General features: G+C 42.0%; 1 long non-coding RNA gene across 1 annotated transcript in view; it reads right to left on the reverse strand.

Annotated features, from left to right (window-relative positions):
- The window catches only part of LOC132514042 (uncharacterized), a 95,022-nt gene that overhangs the window by 33,602 nt on the left and 41,305 nt on the right, over nucleotides 1-20,115 (reverse strand). The gene's annotated exons all lie outside the window — the stretch shown is intronic.

Here is a 20,115-nt window from a genome sequence, read left to right on the forward strand (position 1 = left end):
TCAAAGAAAAAATATTAAAAGCAGCAAGGGAAAAACCAAAAAATAACATACAAAGGAATCCCCATAAGGTTATCAACAGATTTTTCAGCAGAAACTCTGCAGGCCAGAAGAGAGTGGCAGGATGTACTTAAAGTGATGAAAGAGAAAAACCTACAACCAAGATTATTCTACCCAGCAAGGATCTCATTCAGATTCAATGGAGAAATTAAAAGCTTTTCAGACAAGCAAAAGTTAAGAGAATTCAGCATCCCCAAACCAGCTCTACAACAAATGCTAAAGAAACTTCTCTAGGTGGGAAACACAAGAGAAGGAAAAGACCCACAAAAACAAACGCAAAACAATTAAGAAAATGGTAATAGGAACATACATATCGATAATAACCTTGAATGTAAATGGATTAAATGCCCCAAGCCAAAGAAACAGTCTGGCTGAATGGATACAAAAACAAGACCCATATATATGCCGTCTACAAGAGACCCACTTCAGACCTAGGGACACATACAGACTGAAAGTGAAGGGATGGAAAAAGATATTCCATGCAAATGGAAATCAAAAAAAGCTGGAGTAGCAATACTCATATCAGATAAAATAGACTTTAAAATAAAGACTCTTATGAGAGATAAGGAGGGACACTACATAATGATCAAAGGATCAATCCAAGAAGGAGATATAACAATTATAAATGTTTATGCACCCAAGATAGGAGCACCTCAATACATAAGGCAAATGCTAACAACCGTGAAAGGAGAAATCAACAGTAACACAATAATAGTAGGGGACTTTAACACCTCGCTTACACCAATGGACAGATCATCCAAACAGAAAATAAATAAGGAAACACAAGCTTTAAATGACACAATAGACCAGATAGATTTAATTGATATTTATAGAACATTCCACCCAAAAGTGGCAGAATACACTTTCTTCTCAAGTGCACATGGAACATTCTCCAGGATAGATCACATCTTGGGTCACAAATCAAGCCCCGGAAAATTTAAGAAAATTAAAATCATATCAAGCATCTTTTCTGACCACCACACTATGAGAGTGGAAGTCAATTACAGGAAAAAAACTGTAAAAAACACAAATACATGGAGGCTAAACAGTGCGCTACTAAATAACCAAGAGATCACTGAAGAAATCAAAGAAGAAATCAAAAATTACATAGACACAAATGACAATGAAAACACGACAACTGAAAACTTATGGGACGCAGCAGTTCTAAGGGGGGAAGTTTATAGCAATTCAATCTCACCTCAAGAAACAAGAAAAATCTCAAATAAACAATCTAACCCTACACTTAAAACAACTAGAGAAAGAAGAACAAAGAAAACCCGAAGTCAGTAGAAGGAATGAAATCATAAAGGTCAGAGCAGAAACAAATGAAATAGAAATGAAGAAAACAATAGCAAAGATCAATAAAACTAAAAGCTGGTTCTTTGAGAAAATAAACAAAATTGATAAACACTTAGCCAGACTCATCAAGAAAAAAAGGGAGAGAATGCAAATCAATAAAATTAGAAATGAAAAAGGAGAAATCACAACTGACATTGCAGAAATACAAAGGATTATAAGAGACTACTACAAACAACAATATGCCAATAAAATGGACAACCACGAAGAAATACTTGAAAAGGTACAATTTTCCAAGACTGAACCAGGAAGATTTAGAAAATATAAACAGACTTATGACAAGCAATGAAATTGAAACCATAATTAAAAATCTTCCAACAAACAAAAGTCCAGGACCAGATGGCTTCATGGGCGAATTCTATCAAACATTCAGAGAAGAGCTAATGCTGATCCTTCTCAAACTCTTCCAAAAAATTGCAGAGGGAGAAACACTCCCAAATTCATTCTACAAAGCCACCATCACTCTGATACCAAAACCAGAAAAAGATATCACAAAAAAAGAAAATTATAGACCAATATCACTGATGAACACAGATGCAAAAATCCTCAACAAAATACTAGCAAAGAGGATCCAACAGCACATTAAAAGGATCATACACCATGATCAGGTGGGGTTTATCCCAGAGATGCAAGGACTCTTCAATATACACAAATCAATCAATGTGATACACCACATTAACAAATTAAGGAATAAAAACCATATGATCATCTCAATAGATCCAGAAAAAGTTTTTGACAAAATTCAATACCATTTATGAGAAAAACTCTCCAGAAAAAGGGCATAGAGGGAAACTACCTCAACATAATAAAGGCCATATATGACAAAACCACAGCAAGCATCATACTCAGTGGTGAAAAACTGAAAGCATTTCCTCTAATATCAGGAAGAAGACAAGGATGTCTACTCTCACCACTATTATTCAACATAGTTTTGGAGGTCTTAGCCACGGCAATCAGAGAAGAAAAAGAAATAAAAGGAATACAAATTGGAAAAGAAGAACTAAAACTCTCACTGTCTGCAGATGACATGATACTATACATAGAAAATCCTAAAGACGCCACCAGAAAACTACTAGAACTAAACAGTGAATTTGGTAAGGCTGCAGTATACAAAATTAATGCACAGAAATCTCTGATATTCCTATATACTAACAATGACAAATCAGAAAGAGAAATTAAGGAAACACTCCCATTTAACATTGCAACAAAAAGAATAAAATACTTAGGAATAAACCTATCTAAGGAGACAAAAGACCTGTATGCAGAAAACAATAAGACACTGATGAAAGAAATTAAAGATGATACAAACAGATGGAGACATATACCATGTTCTTGGATTGGAAGAATCAACATTGTGAAAATGACTCTACTACCCAAAGCAAACTACAGATTCAATGCAATCCGTATCAAACTACCAATGGCATTTTTCACAGAACTAGAACAAAAAATTGCACAATTTGTATGGAAACACAAAAGACCCCGAATAGCCAAAGCCATCTTGAGAAAGAAAAACGGAGCTGGAGGAATCAGGGTCCCAGACTTCAGACTATACTACAAAGCTACAGTCATCAAGACAGTATGGTACTGGCACAACAACAGAAATATAGATCAATGGAACAGGATAGAAAGCCCAGAGATAAACCCACACACATATGGTCACCTTATCTTTGATAAAGGAGGCAGGAATGTACAGTGGAGAAAGGACAGCCTCTTCAATAAGTGGTGCTGGGGAAACTGGACAGCTGCATGTAAAAGAATGAAATTAGAACACTCCCTAACACCATACACAAAAATAAACTCAAAATGGATTAAAGACCTAAATGTAAGGCCAGACACTATAAAACTCTTAGAGGAAAACATAGGCAGAACACTCTATGACATAACTCACTGCAAGATCCTTTTTGACCCACCTCCTACAGAAATGGAAATGAAAACAAAAATAAACAAACGGGACCTAATGAAACTTAAAAGGTTTTGCACAGCAAAGGAAACCATAAACAAGACGAAAAGGCAACCCTCAGAATGGGAGAAAATATTTGCGAATGAAGCAACTGACAAAGGATTAATCTCCAAAATATACAAGCAGCTCATGTAGCTCAATATCAGAAAAACAAACAACCCAATCCAATAATGGGCAGAAGACCTAAATAGACATTTCTCCAAAGAAGACACACAGATTGCCAACAAACACATGAAAGCATGCTCAACACCACTAATCATTAGAGAAATGCAAATCAAAACTACAATGAGGTATCACCTCACACCCACCAGAATGGCCATCATCAAAAAATCTACAAACAATAAATGCTGGTGAGGGTATAGAGAAAAGGGAACCCTCTTGCATTGTTGGTGGGAATGTAAACTGGTACAGCCACTATGGAGAACAGTATGGAGGTTCCTTAAGAAACTAAAAATAGAACTACCATACGACCTAGCAATCCCACTACTGGGCATATACCCTGAGAAAACCATAATTCAAAAAGAGACATGTACCACAATGTTCATTGCAGCACTATTTACAATAGCCAGGACATGGAAGCAACCTAAGTGTCCATCCACAGATGAATGGATAAAGAAGATGTGGCACATATATACAATGGAATATTACTCAGCCATAAAAAGAAATGAAATTGAGTTATTTGTAGTGAGGTGGATGGACCTAGAGTCTGTCATACAGAGTGAAGTAAGTCAGAAAGAGAAAAACAAATACTGTATGCTAACACATATATATGGAATCTAAAAAAAAGAAAAATGGTTCTGAAGAACTTAGGCGCAGGACAGTAATAAAGACACAGACGTAGAGAATGGACCTGAGGACATGGGAATTGGGAAGGGTAAGCTGGGACGAAGTGAGAGCGTGGCATGGACATATATACACTACCAGATGTAAAACAGATAGCTAGTGGGAAGCAGCCGCATGGCACAGGGAGATCAGCTTGGTGCTTTGTGTCCACCTAGAGGGGTTGGATGGGAGGGTGGGAGGGAGACACAAGGGGGAGGGTATATGGGGATATATGTATGCATGTGGCTGATTCACTTCATTGTACAACAGAAACTAACACAGTATTGTGAAGCAATTATACTCTAATAAAGATCTATGAAAAAAAATAGAGGCTAGAGCCAGATGATTCTTGGTAGAGTGAAAAAATTGTACATAGACCTGGAAGTGGGAGGAAGCATAGACATTTGGGGTAGGGGAGAGGGATGGTGTACACAGGTGGAGAGGTAAATCAGCCCCTGGGATCAAAACTATGACCTTAACCTCTTTGCTCAGTTCATTAACCAACCAAATGGACTAACCACAGCGAGCTAACCATTCAGGCATCACCAAAGGGGAAGGAATGCAAATGGAAGTTTCCCCAGGCCTGGCTAAAGTAGAAAGAAAAATAAGGTCACTCCTGGTTATTTATATCAATGGAAGGCAAGGAGAATCCCCAAAGGGAGTCAATTTAAAAGGACTATTGGTGAATACCCAAGATGATGAGAGTCTGACACCAACCTAGGCACTCAATAAATGTTGGTTTGAATGACTGAGCAAATGATGTCAATGAAGTAATTTCAAAGTATAAAGAGAGGCACAAATCATTATCCTCAGTTTGCAATGTACTGTACCACACTGCCCTTCGAGGTATAGTCCACTAAAGATGACAAGAGAAAGCCTTTCACATTCTTGCTGAGTACAAGGCTCAGGGCTCCGTCTTCCTATTAGTGACTCTTAGCTTTGCTCTTCGCTCTGAAAATGGGGGCACTGTCTCCATCAAAGATCATTGCTCTCAGCACCAGCCTTCTTCCCCAGGACTTCCAGCGCCCACGTGCCTCTGAGCCCAGCTCACAGAGCAACTGAACATGGCCACTCTCAGCCTGGCAGAAGTTTAAAGCAGAAAACCATTCCTGCCATCAATGCTCTTTCAGCCTTGGAATTTCAATTCTTTCAGCTGGGCATCGCAGCCTGATGGGGGCCACCTTCTCTTTGGATTCCTGGGGCAGGCAAACACAGCACAGAAGCACAGGTTTCCTGACTGCCGACTCTGCCAGGAGCTGCCCCTCATTTAAGTCTCTTAACGACCCTGTGAATTGGGGTTTATTATTTCTTCTCATAGCTGAGGATTCTGAGATACAGAAAATTTAAGCAACTTGTCCAAGGTCACACAGTAAGTCAGTGTCAAAGATGGAGCTCAGATCCTCCAGCTTTTAATTTAGACTACAGCGTCATGAGATGTCTTGAATTCTGCATTTACTTCGTCTTTTCTACTCCCTTCTAGATTTTGTCCATAGAATTCCCCTTAAGCTCCTCCTAACTGTCTCACTCCAGCATCCCCTTACACACTATGGTGCATACATGCTCCACTATAGCACACTTGGCCCTGATGCAGGCATGAGGTCCCTGGGCCAGACATGTCCTACTGGGGCGCTAGACAATGTTTAGTCCTGGGCCAACTCTCCCCCGACATGTGTCATGCTTCCAGGTGTCCAGATAACACGTGGAACAAAACTGTCTTCCATCTTCCAGAAGGAGAGTGGAATGGGTGTGGAGTCTGGCTCTATAATGTCAAATGCCACCCTCAGGGAAGAAACCAGATGCTCTTAGTGAAGGCAGGGATTATCAACGTCCACCTGGGAAGTGGCAGTCTCTCCTGCTCTACCCTCACTTCTCACCATCCCTCCTCCAGCCCACCTTATCTCGCAGGACCCCATGCACAGCCTCTTTGGGGCCACACAGCACTTCTCAGCAGTCCTGAATTGCACCAGGCTCCTGTACATCCCTCTGCCTGAATCACCCACCCCATCCCATACCTGCGTCATTCCTATTTATCTTCCATGTTTCATCTTAGCATCACCTGCCCCCGGAAGCCTTCCCCAACACTCTGGCCACATGTTGGACTTTGGGGTCCTTGCTGTGCTTCCAGAGCTTTCTGACCTTTTCTCTCCACACTCTTACCACTTTGGACATAATTCCTATTCACTGGTCGGTCTCCACCACTGGCCTGAAGACTCTGTGAGGCAAGGACTCTGCCACCTTGCTCACTGCTGAATCACCAGCCTTTGGGGACAATCACAACACACAGTAGGCACAGAGGAAATATTTATTGTGGTCACATTGCTGCGAATTCTTTTTCTCTCTCTTTTCCACTTAAGTGTAAGCTCCCTGAGGACAGGGTCTAAATATTTTCCATCTTTGGATACTCAGGACTAGGGACAGAGCCTGACACAGAATAAGGAGAAGCAAGGAGCCTAACATGTTTAACCTGGAGAAGAGGTGACTGAGGAAAGAATGCAGGACCCACTCACTGTCCTTAACTATCTGAAAGGCTCTCAAACAAACCGATATAAAGCTACTCATAGTGTGATCCAGACCGGCAGCAGCCACAAAACCTGGGACCTTGTCAGACATGCAAATTCTCAAGCCCTACACTAGAGCCACCGAACCACAAACTCGGGGGTGGGACCCAGCACTCTGTGTTTTAACAAGCCCTCCAGGGGATTCCGATGGGCCCTACGGTTTGAGATGCTGGGTAACCTCCCGTCAGACCTCTGCTGGGATCTCATGCCTTGATTATTATATTGTAGATCCATCCAGGAGAGAGAGAGACTGGAGGAGAGAGAGCCTTTCAGAACTTCCCCCACTGATCTCTGTTTTGCTGGGCTGGGGATTGGGGACGGGTGAGGGGGACGTTCCTGATAGCCCAGTTCTATCTCTCCACGTGCCTGGAGGTTGGCGTTGAGGAAAGGCAGTGGGGAGAGAGTGATACTGGCAGAAGGAGGGCACCCACCTTTGTCTTTTTAATTTGAGAAAGGCTTTACGGTTGGAGAAGGAAGGTAACCTTGCAGTTGTAATAACAGCAATACCAAAAGTTAACATTTATTAAACATTTACTATGGGTCAGGCATAGTGCCAACTTACTTTGCAAGGATTTTCTCATTTGATTCTTCCAAGAGCCCTATAAAATTTGCTAATATTATCTCTTATTGAAGATGAGGAAAAAAGTGAGAAAGAAGCTAAATGACTTCCCCAAAGATCTCACCTTCATGGAGATGACATTATAATGAATATTACCAATATTTGTAAAAGCATTGATATTTTGAGGGTGAGCCTGGCATAGCCTGGCCCTGGCACAGAGGCTCAGGACATGCTTATTGTAAAAATGGATAAATGAAAGATCTCATTTCATCCACTGAGGTAGATGTGATTTCCCCCATACTTAGATAAGAAAGCAGACTCAGCAGAGGTAGCTGATTGTCAAAGGTCACTTAGCTATTAAGCAGATGAACTGTGATTTGACTGTGTCTTCCATCTCTAAAACCTGTGCTTATTCCCATATCATCATCCACAGTGTGGTAGAGATTATACAGAATGGCCACAAATTCTTTGCAGCTCCTCCCATCAAGAAACTGAGTCTTTTAATCCACCTACTGGAGTCCAAGCTTGTCACTTGACTTGCTTTGGCTAATGGGATATTGGCAAATAATGATGTAAACAAAAGTTTGAGGTTTTCTTTTTCTTATTGCTGGGAATATTTTCATTACCATGTGAAGAATTTCAGCATAGGCTACTGGAGAATGAGAGACCCTGTGAACAGAGAAGCCCCAGCAATCCCAACTGTCTCAGCCATCCCCACTGAGGCTCCAGACATATGAGTGAGGTCATCCTAGACCATCCAGTCCCAGTCAAGCCAGCTCAAAGCAGAAGCCACAAAATCTTAAGCAAATCAATGATTGTTGCTTTAATCCACTAAATTTGGGGTTGATTTGTTACACACCAAAGCTAACTGATACAAACGGTTACTATTATTTTATGCTGAACTACCTCTCTTTTTCACACTTACAACCTTGAAAAGTCACTCCTCATACTCTAGTATGCTCACACTAGAACACACGCAAATGTACACAGTTGCAGATACATCCTTAGACTCAACAAACTCAGGGAAAAGAAAGGGCACCAGCTTTTACAAAACTTTTTTAAAGCACATGAAGTGGGCTTCAAGAGGAGCTAGGTCCTCAAGGAAGAATTTCAAACATTACTCTGGCTGTAATTTACAGCCAGTTCATGGTTGCCCTTTGTATTATTTTTGACTGGCTTTTGTAGGGCAGTCTGGAGTAGATAAGCAGAGGAAGGAGATGGCAAAGTAATAAGGATGAGTAAAGGGTTTTCATCTGGGGAGCGTGGCCATTAGCCAACCCCAGATTTGAACACAGGGCCACAGTCTCACAGCCTCTGCCAACAAACTCCTATCAACAAGTCAACTTGAGACATTTCACCCAGGCCAGCAGGCATAAAGGACACAACCCACCACCTGAGTAAGCCATCAATATATGCACACGGGGATGCCAGCAGACTAGCCAACTGTAGGTAGTTATTCAAAATCCAAGGCTACAGCAAAGAAAGTTCATCTCTTTCCAGAGCTTGGCACCATCAGGTCCTGCCTGGCTTTTTAAGGAGGAGTTAGCAGCTGCCAACTGTCAGGAGCCTGAGCCCCGGCTGCTGTTCCTGCCACCTTCCCATGGTCTGCCACTGGGCCATTTCTAAGCTTTGCTCGTAGTCACAGAACATCAGCATTTAACCAACCATGAGGGGCCTGATGATTCACCCAGTGAAACAACAGAGGTGGAAAAAAACTGCTGGGATGAATAGAACAAAACACAACCAGAAGGGTCGAAGTCTGGCAGAAGAGTTGAACTACACAGAATTAACAGTGCCACATAACAGACCATACACAAGGACCTGAGAGCCCAAGAACAATGCCTGGTACAAAGTAGGTGCTCAAGAAATATTTATCAAATGAATGAATACAAATCAGCCCAGCCACAGAAACAGGGCTTCATGTCTGTTCTCTGGTCTTACTGCAAATGCATTTGGCCCTCCTTGCTGAAACCTGGCTTTCCTTCAAAGGTCAACTCTGACCCTTGGAGAGGCACTCCAGGCTACATCTTAACTATCAGCATAAATGCTTTCTGATTACCTTAGAAACTGAGACGTGGGCCAACAGCTTTCTCTTCTAGTGATTTTAGATCAAATAAATGAGCGTCCTCCATCTAGCTCAACTATATCTTTTGATAGAAACAACTTTACATGCTAAGGCAGGGGTTAACTTACAATTCTCTGCCTCAAAATAAAGATTTACTTATGTGTTCATTTATTTATACCTCATTTTCCTGCACAAAAGGTTTGAGATAACAATGGAAAAATATTAAATGCAGCATTCTGTTTGCAAGCAGACAAGCATGGAGAAGAAGGAAGCTTTTAAAAAAATGTTTTCCCGGCAGCCTCTTTTGACCTACACTTGGCATTCTGTGTAATATTCATGTGCAAGAGATTGCAATGGTGGGAAGGTCATGGGTTATGCGGTGTCAGCTCAACCCCACACAGGGGGATGTGAACCTCCAGGCAAATCGTAGCTGAACCCCTGGCCAAATGAGGTCATGAGATGGGAATGTCAATTCCAGAGAATGTATGTTTTCTGGTTTTACAATACAATTTGGGGAGGTGAAAGATCGCATCATTACAAATTCAATAGAGTTCAGAGGAGGGGGCAAGGAAGGAGAGAAGTGGGAGTAATGTTTGCCAATTTATCAAGCTCTAAGTCCCTGCATCTCTCTCCCCATGCAATCAAGAGTAATCATTGGCAGCTTGTAAGGAAATATTGTGCTTCCCAATATTTTCCATTCAACAATTGTACATTTGTAAGTTATCCACCACTCCAATGGAAGAAGGGTAGGCAGGACAGATGACCCCCAGGCAAGTCCAGGAATAAAAACTGGCTTAAAGAGGTTGCCTAGGTGGTTGGAAAGAATAACCTAGACTATAATGATGACAGAAGAGGGGGCAGAAGATCCATGCACCACTGAGTCTGGCAATGATGGCAACTCAGCCAGGGGTGGGCTCAGGCTTCCAGACACAAAGTGCCCCCAAGTGAGGCTCCTTTTGAATTGGTTTGCTTTTTTTTTCTTCTTTAATATGAAAATGTTTCAAACAGAGAAAAATTTAAGGAATTTTATAGTGAATACCCATATCAATACCTAGATTCTACAATTAACCTTTCGCTACAGTTGCTTTATTACATATCTATCCCTTTATTCACCCATTAGCCCGTCTTTTTAAAAAAATACATTTTAAAGTGAGTTGCAAATGCCAGTTCACTTCCCCCCAGTACATCCATAAGCATATCATTAACTGAAGTTCAATATTTGGGGTTTTTTGCCTCTTGAGGTTAAATTTCTATACAGTGAAACACACACACACACACACACACACACACACACACACACACACCCCTTAAATTGCTATCTGATGAATTCTGACAAAGGCATAAAACAGTGTAACCCAAACCCTTATCAAGATAAAGAACATGGCCGTCATCTAGAAAGTTCCCTCACATACCTTTCCTTTCCTAACCCTAACCCTAACAATCAGAGACAATCATCATCTTGATTTTTTACCATCATAGATTAGTTTTATATATTCTAGAGAGTCAGGTAAATGGAATCATACTGTATTTACTTGGGCAAGTTTTCTATCACTCAGTGTAACAACATTTTTACGATCTATCCAGTGATAGAAACCGTGCCGTTATGTAGCTCGTGTATCAGTAGCTCATTCCTTTTCGTCGCTGAGTAACTTCCATCGTATGAATTATCACATTTTGTTTATCCATGCACTTGCTGATGGATATTTCAATTGTTTCCAGTTTTTATGGCTATTAGGAATAATTTTGTGTTTTTGGTTTGTTTTGAGGTTTTCTGTTTGTTTGTTTTATTTGGCTGCATCCTGCAGCTTGTGGGATCTTAGTTTCCCGACCAGGGACTGAACCTGGGCCGTCAGCAGTGAAAGTGCAGCGTCCTAACCACTGGACCACCAGGGAATTCCCACTTATTATGAATAATTTTGGAATGACGGAAATATATAAGTTGACAGGTCTAAGTGGAATAGATCTGTCAACTCACAGATCCTGTGGTTAACCTTGTGGCTTACCTTGTTAAGTGAGAGTTTAGAGTTGAAATCCAAAACAACTCACAACTTCAAATGACTTACATTCAACAATGTATATCCATTTTATTGCCTCATAAGGTAACACACAAAAATGAGAAGTAATTGACATAAATAGAAATCATTATTTAATGTCACCCGAGGCCTGGGAGGGCAGAGTAAACATCTTTGTAGTCTCTGAGTCCTGTCCTCACCAGAAGGAAGAGTTCCCCACCACTGTCTTTCTCACTTCTCCCACCAGGACCAGTTTTAGGGAAGGAAGCAGCCCCACCTAAAGCCAAGCTAAACTCAAGACCCTAGTGTTCGTGTTCCAATTTTCCATATGCTGGTAGAAGTTTCTCTCGTGCCTTCTCAGAGGAAAATACATAAAATACCTCTATCATCTCCACACCCTCACCTCCCATTCTCTCCTCAACCCACTACAGTTCCACTGTCCAACGCCACGTCAAATAAGATGAGCGCTGAGACGTTTCCACTGGATTTGCCATCCATTGGTGATGTTAGAGAGGACAGTTTCAGTGAAGTGGTGGAGACGGGGTGGACTTGAGGACAGCCAGAGAGAGGAGGAGAGAACTGAGCTAAGGATAGGAAGAGAGGACCCTATGAGACAGGAGCTGGTGCAGCAAAGGAAGTTGCTGGAAATAATCTTCACCTACTTTCAAAGTTCACCTGGAGCCAACCCAGCCTGGTCACCAACTTAGGTCTCAGGGCTGCTTCCTCTTCACTTCCCTCTGGGTAAGGAGCTCGGCACTCTCCCCAGACACCACTCAGTCTCATAAGAGCACCACCCATGTCTCCCGCAGCAGCCTGGACCTGGAGCGTCCTCCTCTGGTCCTTGCCCCAGCCAAGGAAGGCACTGTCCTAGCTGGCTGCCAATGCCTTGGCAGGTATCACCTTTGCTCCCTTGAGGTCAATCATCCTCCGGTCTCTGGAATTCTTCCCTTCCCTCTTGACTCCTTCTGTCTGTCTCGTTCCAATCGCCTGAAGAGAGTTCACTTGCAAATTGCCAAGGCTGTTCTGGACTCAGGTGAAGCTGGGCTTCTTGCCTATTATTTTAAGCTACCAACCCAGGCTTCCTGGCAGCCTGAGACTTTAAGGCAGCTTTGCCATGTTCCCTGAAACCCACGAGGCTGCCTCTGAAGTTTCTTTGTGGGACAGATAAGATTAACACAACCCAAGTCCTCCCACCCACTTTCTCCCTGGTAACCGATTCAAGTTTCTCCACCACTGCCACACACGATCCCCAACCCCACACCCTTAGTTGTGTGAGCTTTCACACTCCTTAAGTGGCTGATATACAATCTCAGTATGCTTTAAACATACGGTGACAACTCTGCAGGGACACCATTGTGAACACCAGCTATTGTCCTATGATGTGATAAGATGATGCTATCGTGTGATGCAGACATCTAACTCGGTGTGTTCACACTATTTGGATCCAGAACATCATGGTTTCTTTGGCTATGTGTTTGCTTTTAATAGCTTCTTTCCTCATCTCTTTGCTATTATCAGCTTGCAGCCAGTGCTGCTGGCCACCCCATATTCTAATTTGTTATTTCAAATGAAACATGTTGGAGACAGTACATAGGCTCTGAGTGATGACAGTGTATCAGTGGGCATAGTGCCTGGAATAACACAGGTACTCAAAATATGTTTTTAAATATTATGAACCGAAGAAAACTTTCCTGCTACAACACATAGGAAGTCTAGATAAAATACAGTACTGTCCCTCCCCAAATTTTATAAAAGCACAAAGCTGGCCTTGAAAGAAAGAGAAACCCCCAAATTCCAGATGAGAAGAGGGAAATGAAAGCCAGGGCAGTGAATACACGCTGGTGCCATGGAGTCCCATAAGAGCTTCAGCACAGTGACTGCCACAGAGGCTTCAATACCCTCCCCACACACACAAACTGTGGCCTCAGGCCCATGCAAAGTGAGAGCTCAAACTGAGGCATGCTCATAGAGCTTAGAGCCTTAGAAATCTTTCCTGTTCATGAAAAGGGCACACTATGATACTGTTCACCAGCTCACTAAAGCAATAAGGATCCTTGCTGTCTGTTTGGGCTTTAAGCAGGTAAATCAAAAAAGACATCTATGACAAAATCAAGAAGCTAAGCCTCTGTTCCTTGTAGATGTGAAGTGTGAGTCAATGCTACCTGTGCGTATAGAAAACTCAAGCTGAGACATTAACATTAAAACTGGTCCAGGGCCTAGGAGACCCCGGAGCCTTGGCAAAAGTAAGTGTGAAATTGCTCTGAAGACTCCAGAGATCCCCACGGAGGGAAAGAAGATCTAAAGATATACTCACAATAAAGAAAATGACTAGTTGCACAAGGAAATGAACTACCATAAGGAATGGTAGACAGATGCAACAAAGAGAAAGACTGTAACTTGACCACAGCAAATAACAGAAAGATCTGAAGGAGAACATAAAATAAAGATCCTGAAAATGATTAAAGAAATAAAAGAATAGACATAATCATGAAATTAAAGGATACTATGAATAAAAATCACCTTGATTTGAAATAATAATAATAACTTGTAAGAATAATAATAAAAACTTCTAAGAATAGTCATGGAAATTTAGAATGAATTTAATAATTTAACAGCAAAACCTAAGTGAGGTAACTTCTATTAAAATGGGCAGCAGGAAGAGATTAGGAGAGAAAAAGGGAAAGGAACAAGGAACACTTAAAAGCAGGAGTATAGAGCCTCACCACTGCGCTGTAAGCTCCCACGGCATGGGTCTCAGGACCATTTTCTATTTAAACTTACACGTCCAATATCTATTCATCCAGTGTCTGGCATAGAAGACCTCAAAAAATGCTTGTTGAATGAATGCAGTAACAAACGAACAAGCTATAGGTAAAAGGATTAATGAATAATGGAGGGAAAGTCTTCTAGGCAGCATTCCGGACTAAACTTTTTCTTTTCTCTCTTAAAGCCTGAGATAGCTACCCAGACTCATCCCATCTTAGCAATGGCAGACATTCATGGGCCAAGGACATTTACAGACATCCAGAGGCAGCAGGCGTTTTTGTAGAAAGCATTTTGCAGCAGGCCCCAGCTGAGTTCATTACTTCGTGGACTGCGGCTGCACTGAGAGCTACACTCCAGCCCCGCACAGATTTAAGAAAGAGTGCGTGGGGACAGAAAGAGCTAGGGCAATAGAAACACAGCTGGGGAAGTCCACGCAGAACAAAGGAGAAAGTCTCTGGTCTGAACACTGCACGGTTGCCTACAGAGGGCCAGAAAGCCCCCTGGCAGCAATGGCTCGACTTGTCAGTAGGGATGTGACCAGTCCAGCTTCTATCTGGATGAAACTGGTGGCGTGTGAATGTTGAATCAAGTCAAAACACAATGAAGAAACAGGGGAGAAAAGATAAAGGGGACCTGTTCCAGAATCAGCCCAATGATGCATCCAGAGCTTCCTCACAGCTCTAACAGGAGAGAAGTCACAATCAATACAAAAAACCACCCTGTCGTGATGGCTTGAAATTGTGTTTGTGTCTGTGATTAATTTAACTGTTTCCTAAATTATATATGTTCCATTTCTAATTTAGGATCCAGTCGTCCTCAGGTTTATCTTTTAGATTTTCCTAGCCTCCTCCACTCAGTAATGTTCCCACTGTTCTTAGATTATTCAAGATGCTAAGCCCATGGAAGTAGTTCCCTCAAGTGGAAGCAATAGACTGTTGCTATAGGCAACACAAAACACACTTCATGAGAGGTTAACACTCCAGAATATCGGAATCTGATGGTCATATTTCTGTGCCTGTTACATCCACTCTGGGAAATGAAACTTGTCAAATGACTTTCTGACCTTATTTATTCTATAAAATTAGAATGAATGGAAAGGGTTCGGGGCATGGGTTTGGGTATGAGGCTGACTAGAATTTGAAGCCGAGCTTTGCCAGTTACTAATTAAGTGACATTGGTGAGTTACTTAACTTCTCTGAACTCATCTGAAAAATGGGGCTAGAAGTATGAGCAGTTGATAATAGTAGGTACAATGCAATTCCACGGTACTGACCTCATGGGGCAGCTGGGAAGACAAAGCGAGATGATATACGTGATTATACCATTCTGAGTTACTCAAAGCACCACAAGGACCACTAAGAATGTTTATCATGGATGATCTGGTGCTCAACCACAGATAAAACTCCTGAGAGAACCGCACTGTTGAAGCAGGGCCTTAGGGTTTGGAAAAGCAAAAGCCCATGACAGAATTGTAGAACTTACAGTACATGGCCCCCTCCCACTCCTCGCCACAACCCTACCAAAAAAAAAATCTAGGGCTTCCCTGGTGGCGCAGTGGTTGAGAGTCCGCCTGCTGATGCAGGGGACACGGGTTCGTGCCCTGGTCCGGGAAGATCCCACATGCCGCGGAGCGGCTGGGCCCGTGAGCCATGGCCGCTGAGCCTGTGCGTCCGGAGCCTGTGCTCCGCAACGGGAGAGGCCGCGACAGTGAGAGGCCCACGTACCGCAAAAAAAAAAAAAAAAAAAAAATCGAACCCAGATCCCAATGCATAGATATCACATGCAGAATAGTGGTATTTACACTTTCAAAGAATACACATGCTCAAATGCATACCAAAGTGTTAACAGAAGTTACCTCTAGGGTGTGTGATTCAGCGTTTGTAAGTATGAGCACGTCAGGGATTGAAGATGGTCAAAAATTCTTTGCTACTCCTCCCATCAAGAGGTGGCATCAATGCCCCACTTGCTGCACTGGGCTCACTTTTGTGGCTTACTTGACAGAGAGCATTCAGGGGAAGTGATGTTCTGGGCCTTCCAAAGCTAAGTCATGAGAAGGCTTGCAGCTTCTGCTAGGTCTCTTAGGATGCTTGCCAGTTGCCATGGAAGGAGGCTGACCACCCTGGGGCTACCGCACTGAAAGGGCACAGGAAATGACCACATGGAGAGGCCTTGAGACTACATGAGGAAAGAGAGAGAAAGGCCCAACCAGCCCCTAGGCCTTCCAGGCATTCCCAGCTGAGGTCCCAGTCATCCTGGGGTGGAGAATCTGACCATCTCTTCCTAAATTGCAGATTCAAAAGCAAAATACATGCTGGGTTTTTTTTTTAAGCCACTAATTTCTGGGGTGGTTTGTTCTGTAGCAATACCTAACCGGTAAAAAAAAATGTACTTCTGTATTGTGTGAACTTTTTTACAACCAACACGTGTTTCTTTTTTAGTTTGAAAATTAAAGGGAGAAATAAAAGAGAAAGTTGAAGGAAAAGAAAGTCTTTTTTAAAAAAGAGAGGAAATCGGTACACTTTTCATATCACTAGCCTCTCCAACAACCTTCCCTTATGGCACACTTAACTTAGATAGTCATGGGCTATTCAGCTCCCTCTTCTGAAGAAAACCACCATTTGATGCCTCCTGTCATCTCATGGAAAACAGATCCTGTTTCAAACAGCTGCAAGCACAGGGCAAAGCCCTCCAGAGATTCAGAGACAAGAGCTCAAACTCCTTCGGGATTGATAAATCATTTTGCACGCGTCCCCACACTCTTCAGTTTGCCATACCATAAAATGACTTGGCTCAAGTCTAGCTGAAAACAAAGAAGAGCAATTGCTTTAGAGTCTATATGCTGGAATCACTGTGACGCGACTTTGAAGAGGGCCAGCCTTCCCTGTTAAGAATGTGGTCTTTAGGATCTTGGATCAGCAGGGACCTCAGAAAGTCTTCTGTAACTGGGGGAATATTCATGTCACCTTTTGGCTTCTTTCTTCATGAAACAAATGGGTTAGACTTGGTCTTGAAGACCGCTTGTAGTACGAAGGTTAGTGCTTGAAGCTAATGTAGAAACCCAGGTCTTGCTATGCAACATGTCAGACAAGTCTGGTGGAAAGGAGTTCCCCACAGTGTGATCACAGGCAGAATGTTAAAGCCTCAGTGTGCCCTAAGAGGACAGCCTCTCCTTCCTCCATCCACTTCAGTGAAGGCCCAAAGTTCCTGTGCATAAGGAATGTTTAGGAGTAAAGGAATGTCAACTTGCATAGGCTTTCTATTCTCTGAGGGGAATAAAGTGTAGTCACCATTTTTCAAAAGGAAGATATGGTGTGTGCGACACGATACAATAAGCAGGTCTTTGGAAATGATTTTCACTGTTTCTTCGTGGAAGAGTGGTTTGGTGTTTCCTGGTATCTCCTGTACAGGCCATTTGAGATTGTCTACCAGCCATTCCCTGGCCCCCAACAGCAAAGCAGGAAGAAAGCAGCTTTCTGATAGAACGAACCTCTCTTCCACCCGCTTGGCGTAAGAATTCCCTCATCAGTTAAACAGAGAATCAGCTCACCCAGTGAATTCTAATGAGGCAGGCTGTTCAGCTGTCAGCAGCCCTCCCTGCTGAAGAAGACAGCAAGCAAGGAAAAAGATGGCGTGACGCTCCAAGCAGTTTATCTTTCCATACCAGGGACATGAGCATCAGAACAGCTTCCATTATAGCTGGGCTCCCAGAAAAAACCAGCAACAAGGAACGCTGGATTAAGTTACCCTGGGTCTAAGGAGTCCCACAAAACAAGGCAGGTATAGAATGGCGATTCTAGGAAATTAATTAAGATTAATTATTAGTCTTATGAAAAATCTAGGCTTAAACATACACATATATACAAGCACCTTTTGAGTGCCAGCTCTGAGCTGAAATGGGAGAACGCTTCAACCTAAGTCTCAAGGGCAGCCAGCTGAAGGTATGTTTTGACATTAGTTGAGAAAGTAGGGGAACCATTTACAAAGATAGTGGTGAGAAATACAGGAAACAGGGACTTCCCTGGTGGCGCAGACGTTAGGAATCCACCTGCCAATGCTGGGAATATGGGTTCGAGCCCTGGTCCGGGAAGGTCCCACATGCCGCGAAGCAACTGAGCCCATGCGTCACAGCTGCTGAGCCTGTGCTCTGGGAGCCCATGAGCGAGCCACAACTACTGAAGTGTGCACTTAGAGCCTGTGCTCTGCAACAAGAGAGGTCACGCAATGGGGGGGCCTGTGCACCGCAGTGAAGAGTAGCCCCTGCTCGCCGTGGCTAGAGAAGGCCCACGTGCAGCAACAAAGACCCAACCCAGCCAAAGATAAATAATAAATAAAAAAACAAATTTACGAAAAAGAAAGAAATATAGGAACCAGACTGGAGGCAAAGTGGCAGGGGTCCTAGATTGACCTTGGCCACTGGTTTTGTCACCTGAGAAAAGACAGGTAAGCACCAGGTCTGTGCTTCTGAGACAAGGGAGGGCAGTGGAATGTCAGCAGTGCCTGGACCATGGGGATAAGCATAGCATTTCTTTCAAAGGCATTGAAATTGATGATGAGTACTTTCAATATTGTTTTTTTTTTAATTTAGAAACTGCTTTCCATTTTTACAATCAACCTTGGAAAATATAAGCAACATAAAACAAAATTTTAAGTTATAGTTCATGAGTGTTAGCAAATATATACACCACCACAATCAAGATATAGAGCATTTTCATCATCTTCTAAATTTTCCTTGTGTTCTTTCAGTGAATACTCCCCTAGCCCCAGGAAACCACTGATTGTTTTCTGTTGCTACAAGTTAGATTTGTCTTTTTTTAGAGGTTCATAGAAATGGAATCACACAGTATGTGTGTGTGTGTGTGTGTGTGTGTGTGTGTGTGTGTGTGTTTGTCTGGTTTCTTTCACTCAGCAAAATGGCTTTGAGATTCATTCATGCTGTTTTTGTGCATCAAGTCATTCCTCTTTATTGCTAGATAGTATTCCATTGTATGAACAGTGCAGAATTTTTTTAACCATTCTTCTGTTGGTGAAACTTTACGCTCTTTCAAGTTTTGACTCTTATGAAAAAAGCTGTTATGAACATTTGTGTACAAGTCTTTGTGTGGACACATTTCCATTTCTTTTGGGTAAATATCTAGGAGCAGGATTGCCAGATCTTATGGTAAGTCAGCACTTAATTTTATAAGAAAGTGCTAAACTTTTCCAAAGTGGTTCTACCATTTTACATTCCCATTAGCAATAATTTATATTAAAACAAATGTAAATAGAGTTGAGAGACATCAAATATGGGGGTTCTAAATCCAGTATGTAATCCATAGTCAATTTCCCATGAAAAATTTCTTAAGGCATTCCCCAAAGTACCGTACACATATTTTGGGGTACGTGACTCTGTACTGTAACACACGGGTGTGCATGCATATTGTATATTCAGTAATATGCATGAGTATATATGTTTTATTTATAGTAATAGGTAACTATATCATATACAATATAATTCTATATAGCAAAAGATAGGGATGGCAGAGGTGAGGGAGGGATATATCTTCACTGTTTTCTGCTATTGGTGATGGTTCAGAGAAAGATCTGAAGCTTTTGTGTTTTTCAAATTTGAATAATATACAGATCTTTTTGAAGAAAAATTTGTCTTAGATGTTGACTCAAATAAAAGTAATTAAAATATTGCTCATTATGTGCAAACATAATATAGATGCCTTATATTTTAGCTTGTCTACATATTTGAAGCCCTTAAACATTTACAAATCAATGTAACTAGAACTATAAGGGCAGTGCAATTCTAATTAACAACGTTGATTTAAAACAATGGATAATATTGTTTTGCTGAAACTAAACTGCAACTGGCTCTAAGAGTATGAGAGGGGACATTATGCCTACACAACTACAGGTCAAACAATGGCTCAATTTTCCCAGTGCTTTGCAAATTATTTTCAAATTACTAGGAAACC

The sequence above is a fragment of the Lagenorhynchus albirostris genome, chromosome X (assembly GCF_949774975.1).
Source record: "Lagenorhynchus albirostris chromosome X, mLagAlb1.1, whole genome shotgun sequence".
Lineage (NCBI taxonomy): Eukaryota > Metazoa > Chordata > Mammalia > Artiodactyla > Delphinidae > Lagenorhynchus > Lagenorhynchus albirostris.